General features: G+C 33.5%; 1 protein-coding gene across 6 annotated transcripts in view; it reads left to right on the top strand.

Annotated features, from left to right (window-relative positions):
* Positions 1-152: 152 nt before the first annotated feature.
* Positions 153-13,660, top strand: part of LOC148612178 (influenza virus NS1A-binding protein-like) — a 43,939-nt gene continuing 30,431 nt past the window's right edge. For 2 of the 6 annotated variants that reach the window (XM_088593394.1, XM_088593390.1), the window contains exons 1-3: positions 155-239; positions 7,570-7,626; positions 10,187-10,353. The gene's annotated coding sequence lies outside the window, so the exon portion shown is untranslated. Of the gene's footprint in view, positions 240-7,359; positions 7,379-7,569; positions 7,627-10,186; positions 10,354-13,660 lie in introns of those variants that run through there. The other 4 variants (XM_088593396.1, XM_088593399.1, XM_088593395.1 and 1 more) reach the window with 3 other exon arrangements.

A 13,660-nucleotide genomic window follows, 5' to 3' on the forward strand; every position in this document is an offset into this window, starting at 1 on the left:
TTCTTTAGAATCCAGACGTCTGTATTCAATCCTTCACAATTTTACATTCAATTAAATATGTTATTGCTGGATTTATACATATAACTAAAATATTTTTTTGTATTTATGTATAAATTTTGTTCAATATAAATCACACAAGTGTTGAAATGAAGCATTTTACTATTCGAGCGGACCATCATGCGAATAGAAACAAAACGTGCACAACGACACTGATTTGTAAGATTTTCAGCGGATTAACGGTAAATACGAATTTAATAATCCTATAAATGATATTTGTTATCATAGAATGACATATTTATATATAAAACAACACTGGAACCATAAATTTGCCCCTGTTAGAGACGTGGATTGTCAATATCGGCTTTCAGCTATTTCAGTCGGAAAAAGGGGGAGGGATATATTAGGTTCCACTCTCTAGATATGCAACTGCAGATGATTTTATGACATTTTGTGGAATTGTGGAAATAAAGCTATTGAGACACCCAAACAAGCAAATCCAACAATTTTTACTTGTAAAAAGTCTATATTTTTCAAATCCTGACCTTTTCAAGGGCTTTTGGAGATCCATGAAAATGATATTATCTTATATTATATCAAAAAAATCTGTAGCTATGGTAACATAATGGAAAAAATACCTGTTTTAATAACAAATTTTGGGTGCCTTCCCAAATTTTACAGTCAAAAGGCAGGTTTTCTAAAATATCAGGCACTTTAAAACTGCAAGGAAAAGTAAGCAGGCATGCTATTGTTGTGAAAAAAAAAAACGAAAAAATATGTGTACCTTTTTTCTGCCCATTTGTTCATGATTTTAATTCTTAAAGTTGTTGCAAAATTTTGCATTTTTAAAAGACAGCCAGCTGGTACACAGAAGAGAATCCACTGCAGCAAGGACCTGAATTATTATTTCCGGTTAGCTTTAAAGATACATTTTACCCCTCTTTATCTTGACAAGTATTGCATCTTTTAACATTCAAATGCCCAACATGCCACAATCAATATTTCCACCAAGTTTCACCATTTATTTTTAAGTTTTACTAAATCAGACCGGGTCAACTTGGTTGACGAAACAGTGCAACTCAATCGTATCAACTTGGGGTCAGTACCAAGCTGGTTTCGCCAATGTGTTAATTTGTCATGGAATTGTCTACGTAGTATGAAAGTTTATTAAATATTTACATTGTAGTGCTAAATCCACAGCATGCACAACAAAATAAATGTGAGTGACTCAGTCTCGAGTCTTTCAAAACAGCCATTTCCAATTATATACACATGTATACACTTATACATCTCTCTATGTACATAATGTAGTTTTAAATTCACTCTTATCGTTAATTTTAAGTTCGCTAGTTTATTTTGGTTTGGAAATCTTGTATAAATCATGCACAGAGAAAGGTGACAGTATCTTCAGTGTGTTGAAGCTGGTCAGAATATTGTAGAAGAAATAGAACAAACCCTTTAAATGTGCAATGTCTGTAATAGGAACTAGAACTTTTCTGGCAAGATCTGTTATGACTGTAGGTCTCTGAAGGTAACCTTTGCTGTTATCTCCAAGTCTTTTCTGGCTTTATTTAGGTGATGTCTATGAGTAATCCCTTTTGGGATTCGGTCCTGGAGATACATGTATTTTTTGTGAAGGATTGGTCATATTCGTAGTCGTCGAAACAAAAAATGTCTATAAATCTATAAATTGTGATGTGCCTGACTTGTGAGTGAAGCAATGAGTGGAAATCCTATAATGTTGATTTGTTTCAGTACATGTTTTACATAATATTGCCTGCTAATGGACAGTTGTGGAGTAGAATCGTTTTGAAATTTAAGGATGTCAGTGCTAGCTTGATATGTAATTTACAAACTGTGTAAATCACTCCATCATATGCAGTATTCATTATTCATACATTTGAAAAGTCATTATATGCAGGGTGTGAAACTCTTGAAACATTTGACAATTTCTCTGAAAATGAAATTAGAAAACTTACTAACCACTTACAAACCAAATCATGTGAATTGAATATCTTACCAACTAAAATCTTAAAAACATATATGAATGAACTTTTGCCAACAATCACACGACTAGTGAATCTTTTGCTTTCACAAGGAGTTTTTCCTTCCAAATGGAAACAAGCAATAGTAAGACCATTGCTTAAAAAATCTGGGCTTGAACTTACATTCTCCAACTACTGTCATTCCTATCTGAATTAATAGAAAAGGCCACTCTTTATAGACTGAACTAGCATGTAGATGAATATGATCTCCTTCCGAAAAATCAGTCAGCATACCATCAATATCATTCATATGAGTCAGTACTTCTTCGGCTCGTAAATGACATTCTTGACGGCATGGAAAAGCAGGAGATCACTGCATTGATAGCAGTAGATTTAAGTGCTGCCTTTGACACTGTTGACCACAGCATTTTACTAGACATCCATGCATCACTGTATGGTGTGTCTGACTCAGCTTTGTAATGGGTAGATTCCTACTTACGACCGCGTAGTTTCCAAGTTCGAGTAAACTCTAGCACTTCATCAGTTCGTGACCTCAACTGTATGGTCCCCCAGGGAAGTTGTCTTGGTCCGTGTGCTGGTACAACTTTTGATGTTGTGGAACCTACCATCACAGTGTATGGTTTCACAGATGACCACACAGCAAATAGACGATTCAAACCATCACCGAGTGAAGAAATCAAAGCCATTAATGAACTTGTTTACTGTGCCATTACCATCAACAAGTGGATGAATAACAATAAATTGAAAATGAACAGTGCAAAAACTGAATTTATACTCTTTGGTAGCCGTGCCCAGCTTGCAAAATATACCACCACAGAAATTAATATTTGTGATGATGTTATTAAATCAAACTTGTATAAGGTATCTAGATGCTTTTCTTGACAAGTCTTTAGCGTTTGAAGAACATATAAAAAAAGAAATGCAATGCTCAATTATTTTAAGATCAAAAGTTTTCCCTTCCCTATAGGCTTGACCATAGGTCCACATCTTTAGAGAAATTAAAATGACTAGTAGGCGTAGTCATTTGTTGGTGCCATTGAAAACAAAATGTTTATAATTTAACCACAAAAACATTAAACAATATTTTAGAGCTTTTGGGAGTCGATCCATCACCCTTTAAAAAAAGTACAGCAAATTGGATTGCTTTTCCTTGTCAGATAAATACCGAGATCATTAAGACATTGTTGTATAAATTCAGGATTGTCTCCCCCCCCCCCTTCCGATCTTTTTCTAATTTGATTCAACTCTTGATACTTTTAATATTTTATGAAATAAAATGTTCTTAAATTTTATTCATTAAAAAATAGTAGAAATCATTCAGTGTATTTGAATCTTGTTGATTTTGCCAACAGTGATAATCGCAAATTTAATTGTTCCATGATTCCGGGTGTCAAAAGAATAGGCCTGCAGCAGCACTAAGCTTGTTGTAAAAGGCGACTAAATAGTGCTCAGAACCTTAGCCGGGGGCTAGGGCGCTCTGCCCACAGAGCAACTGGGTTGTGTGCCCCAGATGGTGGAATGGGGTACCCCGGACGTGTTGCATGCTGGGGTTGTCAGGCTATAATACGGAAAACCTGACCGCAAACCATAGTGGTGCACCGTGTTGGGAAAGATGTCACATTCCTCGCATGTTAAAGAACCCTGCTGTGGTCTTCGATAGGAGTAGGAACCCTTACAGTCCGCCACAGGAGGCTAAATTGCCCGACCTTACCCATCCCTCCTTATTTCTAGTGGCAATCAAAATTTGTCAATCTTATGATCCTTGTGTCCCATTCCTTTTTTCATTTCATCATCATTTCATGTTCATTTTATCATCCATTTCATGTTCATCGTCTGAATATAGCTGAAATATTGCTGCTCGGACGTTAAACCCCAACAATCAATCAATCATTTTATCATCCACTTCATGTTCATGGCCTGAATATAGCTGAAATATTGCTGCTCGGGCGTTAAACCCCAATAAACAAACAAACAAACAAAACCGTTCCATTATTTGTTTACACACGCGTTTCATTCCCTGACACATTAAACCCCCGGAAATTGCCAATCAAAACATTGTATTATACCATTATAATAAACACACTCACCAATCGTATTGATTTATGAAAGGTATAGGTGATTAATAAGCATGCGTAATTTGGAAATACATTGCCGATTTGTTATGTGTGACGCAAATTTGAATACATGGCGCACACCAAATGAACACATGGCCCTCATTTTGAGTTCATGACGCAAGTAAAGTAACACATGGCGCTGCACCATTTACAAGTTGCATTTCTCAAAAGAAAAAATGACCATTGCCAAGGCAGATGTTGACTTGTTGTGTTCATTAAAAACTTAATGATCATAAACTTCAGCCAGAAGGAAAAGATTTCTTTTATGCATTGGAAATTTTATATGTCTTTTCATCCAATAAGTTACTCTGTTTTACATAATGTTAATTTCCTTGAATGACTATTCACAATTATTTTGTCTTCCCTGAATGACTTTTCACAATTATTTTGTCTTTCCTGAATGACTTTTCACGATTATATTTCTTCTATGAACCTCTGTTTGTAAATTATGACAACTACCTGTACACCTGCATATATATATCTTCATTATGTTTGATTTCTATTGAGATTTTTATTTAATGTTCGTTTTTGCCCTCAAAAACATGTCTTTCTCCATTCCAAAGTTGAAATGGATTATTACCCCCACAAATTTAGTAGATCATAAATTCCTGGTTATTTGCAAAACTACATATACATAGTATGTCCTAACTGCTTACATAGTTTCATGAAATTTAATGCAGTAGTTTCCGATGAGTTGCACTTACAAAAGTGTGATTGACAGATGGACAGACAGACAGGCGAATAACACCAAAAACAATATGTCTCCTGCACTTCAATCCGTTTGTTTCATTAAGTGGCTTGCTGTATTATTTCTGCCCCTTGTTAGTTCCTGCTACAGGATAATTTTCCTTTTATACTATTGTAGATAATGATAAAACTTGCACAGATAAAAGTTTAAGTGACAAAGAAGACATAAAATCATTTCTGATGATTTGGAAATTGTTATAGTCAACTACACTTCAATATATATACACAATGGCTGTATAGATTTTTGCTCAAATTAGCCAGCCCTGTCAAAAAATTGCCAGTCTCGGGCTGGCCACTATTTCTAACTCTGTCTGCCATTAGACTCAAATTGGCAGAAAGTACATTGTACTTACATTTGTAAAACTTGTGTTAAGTGATCAAGTTAAGTGTGAAATTAAGTGGTAAATAATACATATATATAAAGAATTTATTGGACATGTTCAGATGTAGAACCAGTAGTGATTACATTGTATGTAGACAAATACAAAGTAGTTAATACAAATTTTTCTCATACTGTATAGTGGTCTAGATTTTAGACTCGTCAAATTTGTTCGGAAACTTTTACTTCAATGAAACTTGTCTAAACCCTTTTGGAATTTTAAATTTGGTTCGGTTAAAACAGATGTTCTGTTTTCCAAGATTCAAAACAAAATATGTTTAAACTGATGTAAATGGAGTCTTAAAAGTGTCTGGTTTAAACTGGTTTTGTAAATATTTAGTGATTGACAGTAGTTTTGAAACAAGTTGTTTACTAGTTTGAGAGTCACGTGCAATAGGTACATGTACATTATTATCAGCCAGAACTCTTCACAGTGGATTGAGTCATGATTTTTCTCCACGTTTCATTTATTTTTTCTGTATAAAACTCAAATGATTTTAAACTTTTAAGAATCATTAAATTATAAATTTTGTTATGTAAACTGAAGTATTGAACTACAAGCATATATCAAAATGGTGACTCCACTGTGACTCCACTCAAAAAGTAAAGAGTGGAGAAATTAAAATTAGTGTTGTCAGTAGTGTATAAACTAATTGATATGTACTCGTACAATGTCTAACATGCTATTACTTAATTTGCATCTGAGTCATTCCTTCATGGACTTTCCACATCCTGATCTTATTAGCAGTCACATTACAGCTGTATGTAATCCTCTTTCACTGGCTAACATACCTGTTGTGAAAAAAAACTTAATTAATTATCATCAGTACGAATAAGGTTTCTTCATGTACTTGTCCTTTAACATTATCCTTGTACATTTGTACCTTTAACATAGCCTATGATTTAGAAATCAACTCTTTATAAAGGTCACATTGCAATTTCTCATGGTTGATCTTTCTTTACTGTACTTTCACCTACATGTACATGTTCTTTAGTATATACATGTACATGTATCATTGTATTAGTGTCTCATGTTAAAAGAGTTGCTGCTTTGTGTGTCATTATTAATATGTCAATCACATCACAAGTGTAACTTAGAGGTTGAAGTTATAAGCCATGTAATGAAGTATTTTGGTTGATTAATGTTGAAAATTACATGGATGATCCAGGGGTTGGGTAGGCAAGGGGCCATGGGCCTTTTTCTCTTTTTTGCTGAAAATGGCTTCTTCAATTAAAAGAAAACTACATGGTTTCTTTACTATGACCCCTTCAGATTGTCAATATCTTTGGAAACTCATGAAAATGGCCCCTTCTCAAAATTTCCTTCCCAACCACTGGACTGATTTTTCTAATGTTATATATACATGTACATTAGTATAGATACATGTTATTATGTATCATTTTATTTGATACTTTGAAAGAGCTGTGTTTAGTGTGTCAATTTTGATCAATGGAAAATTAACACCTCACACGAAGTTTTAACTTGGAGGTGAAAGTGTTAACCGTGAATGCCACAACCACAATGAGGTGTTATAAAAAAAAAACAATTTTTGGCACATTTGCCCATTCATTGGAAAAAAGTTGTTTATTTATGATGTGATGCCCACCAGTATTTATTTTTTCCATACAAATGTGTATGTACGTCCGTAGTGTTTTTATTTTAAATTGAGTCTTTTGACACGAAGAATTGCTTGTACATGTAATTTCTCCCCCCCCCCTCTTTGCCCCACATACTTAAAGGAATTTCTATGTACACATGTAATGTAATATTAATTTATGGTATTACTATTTCTCCACTCCTACAGAAAAACGGTAATGCTTACTTTTCTTATTAATTGAACCATATATATATAGAAACTGTCATGTATATCAGTATTTCAATTATAAATGATATATATAATATTAATAGTTCAATCATTAAATACTGTACTGATTTGATTATTAATATGCTAGATCCAATCAATATATCAGATTTTAATTGATTGATTTTATCACATTTCCCGAAATTCTCCTTGTTTCACCATTGAATGTAAACATGTTTTTATTCTGTTTGAGGATCAATACTTTGACCTGATTTGAGGACAAAACTTGTTCAATATTTTCTTTGACCATTTGGATTGGGTAACCAGTCATTAGTCAGTATACATTATATTCTATTAATGGTTGAATAATTGTGTTTTGGACCCAGTCCATGCATGTGGTTTAGATGTTTACATTAAGTATTGGGTTCCAATCAGTTGTGTATTGCCATTGTGCCATATCAAGGGGGATTAATTGGTGATATTAATGGAAGCTAATTGTGCTTTTTTTTTTTTTTTTTTTGTAGAAATGACTGATTTGTGACAGTTATCCAGATAGGAGATCTGATGTATTTCAAGTCTTGGTGAGTTGTATAAAAGTTTTATTGTAGAAATTGATTTTTAACAGGAAGGACCTGTCAATGATGATGGTCAAAGGAAGTTTGAAGTGAGCATTTATAGTACGTCTGTTGACATTTAAAGTATAGTCATGGGAACAAATGTAAATGTTAACTTGTGCCATTACTTTGTGGTCAATGTTGTCTCTATTGAAAGATTGTATAATTGACACTTCTATGAAGTGTGTGGTATAATCCCATCATATTTTAGGTCTAAAGTAGTTAGAAAATCACCATGTTTCAATGGATTCAGACATTTATTTTTTACCCCTGTCTTTCACAAGAAAAAGGGCTGTACAAATTGGCATGTCTTGTATTGATCATTGCACTCTCCCTTTTAATTATTATGAGATATTATTCACCCTCCAATCTACATATAAGAATTTATACAAATGTACTATGGCAACAATATTATGACCATCTAACAATATGTGCCCCATATGGTACTGTTATCATCATCCATGTCATTTGTTATCATCCATAGATATTTTGCTTTCCTGTGAAAACTTGAATATAAGTTGGGAGAACTTGGTAAAATTTAGCAACAAGGTTTCATGTTGGTCGATTTTAAGGGGTAATGGCCCACTACAGTTTCGGAGCTATGGGCAAAAACAAACATTTTATATAATTTAACTACTTTAGTATATAACTGGGGTTCTTGCTGAAAACAGACATGCACAACAAAGAACATAAAGTAACTAAAATCGTACATACAAAGTAACAAAAACAAATAAGCAACTCAGACTCCACTTAAAACTGAGAGCATGGACCAGGTGTATCGCTAGGGTAAGCATCCTCTGCTTTTCTAGAAACACCAACCAAGTTGCTCAAAAAAAAGAAGGAGGAAAGGAAAACTATGATATGTTGAACAAATCAGTTTTCAGTTTTACATGGAGGTACGTGTATGACCAGAACATATTCAGAATGAAGCATTTTCTAGTTTACTAACAAAAACATGAGTAAAAGTGAATTGATCTCAATGAAGTTATACCAAAAAGGTGCCATGTGTACTACAAAAGGAAAGTTTTGATGGATTTAAAGGGTAACTGTCCTATTTTTAGGGCAATAACAGTCAAAAAGGGGTCAGATCTTCGTGTACATTTCTTATATCTTACAACTTATTCTACAGTTTTTAGATTACTTTCATCCTTATCAGAATCTCGGAAAACAATTTACCCCAATTTAAATTAAGAGCTGTGTATCAGGTTTGAATGTTGCATTCATACTCGTTCCAACTGCTTATCATACAAACTCTTTGGTCATATCAGGCTGAACTTTTGAAGTATTTAATTGTACATGACTGTGTCTATCATGGGTAAAAAAGCAATACACAAGTTAAAAGTAGTCCAGTAAAGTTCTGAGGGTTAATGAATAAATAAAACTTTTTATATGCAGATCCACATCTTTGTCTGACATTGTATGTTAATATTATCAAATTATACAAAAACTGAAATATTAATTATTATATAATGGAATTTTTGGGGTGATAACAGTTAATCACACAAAGTTAAGCAGCGCCCAGTAATACGACACATATTTTATACAAATGACTCTTTGACCTTGATTGTAATTGCACAACTTTTAGCTGTAAAACGGAAGAAACCTGTTCCTACCCTCGTCCTCTGTTGAAGATCTGGGAATTTTTCCACTTGTGGGAGAAATTCTTTCCCTTTTCACTCATTCCTCTGCACTCCACTTGTCAAAAGACAGAATTTCTCACACTCGTGGCAGAAATCACAGATCATCAATAGATACTCATGTAAGAACATATTATTGTTTCATATACACTTGAATATTTTGAAATATCATTTCCAGGATTAATTGGCAAAAAGCCAACATCCCTTGCATACATGTACCGGTATTCGTAACCCAACATCTGATTATAATCTTTCATTGTTCTTGGGGAAATCCTGACGGGTAATACAAGAAGTTGTTTAAAATTAATATTAACATGTACTTCATGGTTTTTGCTGTGTAAATATTATTAGTAAGAAGTAAACTAAAGTAAGATGAATTGCTTTTATTGCTTTAGTTTAATTATGTTTTTTGGAGAAGTAAATTAGTGGATAAGATATTGTTTCTATTAATAGAAATATAGGTAAACTCTCTTTTTTTGGCTCAAGGTTTTGTTCATTTTAGACATATGTACTATTTCATGTAAAAATCATAAGGGTTAAATAAGTCATAAGTTATGATGTCACAATACTTTTTTTCCGACGCAGTCAGTGTAGTTTTGCTTTTTACCCTTAGACCTTAAAGGCACTCTTCCATGGAAACACAAGTCACCTGCTCGCAATTCTGTTTCCCGATTGGCCAAATACCAATTATTTAGTGGCATTCGAAAAAACTGTATCGAAAATTAAAATTGGGTACCATGTGTAATTTCGGAATGAAATGTTGAAAATTATAAGTAATTGGAACAAATTTAATGCATGCGTCGACTATCTTTATTTTTAAAGATAGTACTTGTCTATTATGACATCTTAACTACCCGGTAATGACTAATTTTACACTCTTTTTTTTTCAGAAATTGGCCAGTCTTTTGATTAATTGAGAGTGATGCATATTAACTGCAGACCAAAAGAAGTCTGTTTTAACTTGCTTCTGATTTAGTCTGGGGTTTTAATGTATTCAGAATAAAATCCATTGTTACCTTCCAAGATCAGTTTCTCTGTAGAGTGTTGTCTAACTAGAGTAAGTTTTTACCATGAGACATTTATAAATAAGTATACCCAGTAACTTTACTTTTAGGTTATTAGTAATAAACAGATATTGATTTACTTTCAAGTCCTTCTCTGAAAAAAATAATCTAAAAGAGTATCTTCAGCCTGTACATCTCTGTCTGGCAATGCTTTATTGGTGATATCATAGTTTTAAATGTATGTACTTCATGATAGCTTCATTTCAAAATTTAGATGGAAGTTATTAAATTTTTTTGCAAGGCTTTAGAATTGAGTATTTACTGATTGAAAGTACATTGTTTTCACTTCGGTAACCTTTGTGATTATAAGGTAGCATGCTGGCTTTGAGTGTGGGAGGTTAGATCATACAAAAAACTAAAATAGGTAGTCACTACTTTTCGTTATGACTGGTTGGATCTGAGCCAGCATAGTATATGAGTTTGAGTGGGTAGGAGGTGCAAAAATCAGTCAACGACTGTCACCTCCAAGATGCTGACCTTTTCTCTGGCATATTTATCAGATTTTCATGAAATTAAGTGTCCTGTTAATGTAAGTCATACCTATTACTTAGTGCATACAAACTAAATCTATCAGGAACAGACTAAATCATACTAAACATAAAGGAATAAGGCATTTTCATGTTTCATACAGGGGGTAGTCCAGGTTTTCAGGGAGGTGGAGAGGGGTCATGGGTCCAGTATGTTTGCCAATCAGGGGGCATTATTGAAAATCAAGATTTTGTGCCCAATGGAAATATCATACTTTTTCTGACATCAAAGGAAGTGTTCAGGACTTCATGGTTGACCTTATCCCTTTGAATATTGGCCTATGACCTAAGACAATGCATTGTCTATATCTTATTCTTCAATTTTATAGGAACAAATGCAAAACTTGGCTCAGAAAAAATGAAGATGTTCTATCTTTAGCTTGTATTATATATAGATTTGATCTATTAAGTATCTTAAACTTGATTAAAGTCATGCTAAACTTAGTCAAATACACTACATTTATTTAAAAATAGTTCTAGAGACATTTTAAACAATTCAGGATATGATATAAAAGGATGTGTTTTGCCAAAGACAAGTAGAATCGACAATTGATCTTTATCTTAAGCGAAAGTTGAATCTTAAAAGGAAAACCTGAATTTCACAATTGATTGAATAAATAGATTAATGCTTGTTTTATTTTTTAGTACTGAGTTCTTTCTGATGCTTTGGATCTCTTTCAAACACTATATTTTTGGCTTAAGTGTAAGTGTTTGTAAGAATCAGGCAAAATGGGAAAAATCAGAAACGTGTATTTCAAAACCCCACCGATCTGACAATGTAGACCATTATTTAGTTTCTGCATCACTGGCTTTGCTCAAAATATTTTCAATAGAATGTTAGAAAATTGAGGTTTTTGACAGTCATCTGCCCTTAAAATGGCCATTTTCAGTGCATTTCAATGAAATTTAAACTCAATGCACTCGATGGTACAAATAATCAAATTAAACTATCAAAATGATGTTGTTTTTTTTCATACCATATTTCACACACTACCTGATTTTTATAGAGACTGACACTTAAAAGAATTGTAATACATATTGCAATATTGGCATTCCTGTCCTGTTAAAATAAAATCAATCCTTTGTAGTTTTTTATGCCTCCACTACAGGATGGGTGTGGTGTGTAGTTTTCCTCTTGTCTATTGTTCTGTCAGTTTGACATTGCACAACAAACACTTTTTCTCAATATTTGCTATAACTGAGTAGATTCTTGGTATGTCATTGTGATATGTTTTTTTCTCCAGTAACAGTAGCATGATAACCTCTGTCTAATCATCGTTGTTATCAACACCTCCATTCATAATTAATCCAGTAATTTGTGGTTTTTATTACCTGAATATCAGAGAGAGATGTACTCTAAGGAGAAATGTCAGGAATCTGCTGACTTGTAGATTTAAGTGTTACTTGGTAATTCATTTCTTGTACATGTAACAGTCATTTTGGCATCTCAGTTTGGCATTATCCAGTATTTGGAGCACCTCTGTCAGGGGGTAAACTTAAAAGAAACCAAATTTTGTAACACTGAAAACAAAAGCAATGGAAGACCTCTACCATGTGTACTCTTGTAGAGGTAAATAATTATTTTGATTCATTTCTTGTACATGTAAGAGACATTGTGACATATCCAATGTCTTAATTGCAATTGCCATGGCGGCCGAGTATGTGCAAAACTCTTGGCTGGTATGTTTTACCCACAGAAGCCAAGTTGCTCACAATTCCAGGCGGGTCACAAAATAAAGAGAATTGTCACTAATCTACAGTTCATTATGATTATACATAAAATACATTTTACAGGATGAAAAGTTATTTTGACCTGAGAAAATTACGAAAATTCACATATACGGTGCGCCCAATCAAGTTATCAGATTCCTTAATACGGATGAGATCCATATGGCACAGGGGAACCACACAATAGGCATCAACAATCGAGGAATTCTCCTTATAACGATAACTTCCTGTTAAGGCAAGTTACACTATCGTCAACAATATACAATCTACCACCTCGGACCATTGTCCGGAACTCAATAACTTCCTGTTAAGGCAAGTTATACTAACAACAATAATTCACAATAATCTCGGACCATTTTGCGGAACCTCGCAACATGTTGGCCGGAATACGAATACTTCCTGTTCAGTCAAATATACGTCAAAACGTCAAACATTATCAACAAAAACGAGTTATCTACCAGTTACAACAAGTTGCAGCTCTCAAAAGCAATATTCCTCTTGCATCACTTGTCTCCAAAAACACATCCCTTAACCACATAGAATAAATTTGATCTTACATTCAGTTTGCAACTGTATATTCCTAAACATTAAATCTCCAATCACACATCGCCCCTTCGTTCCTTTTCTCATCTCCTCATTCTCTTTTTTTGGCCACCTATCCCATTTTATTCCACTACTAAATTTCTATCTTCAATCTTTTTTAAACTGAAAATCAAAGCCCTTATATACTGTTCAACACCAATTTTACACCAACTATGCACCAACTATTGTAATTATCATATCTTACATAACCACCAATTCAACATCAACTTAGCACCAATTTCCAATTAATCAAAAACTTTGTCAACTACTTCAAACAACATCCTAACTTTATACTGTACTTCATCACCTTTCCTATAGTAAATCAGTTTTGAAGCAAACAGGTATAGAAATAATTTTGGTGGCTAATAAGTAGTGCACTATGTACTTAAGCCCAATGTAAATATTTTGCAGAATTTATTTTGGCGTTTTATGACAGACTGCTGAAAAAAAGCACCCTGATAAA

The sequence above is a fragment of the Perna viridis genome, chromosome 7 (assembly GCF_037379345.1).
Source record: "Perna viridis isolate PV_CMFRI_1.1 ecotype Kerala chromosome 7, ASM3737934v1, whole genome shotgun sequence".
Taxonomy (NCBI): domain Eukaryota; kingdom Metazoa; phylum Mollusca; class Bivalvia; order Mytilida; family Mytilidae; genus Perna; species Perna viridis.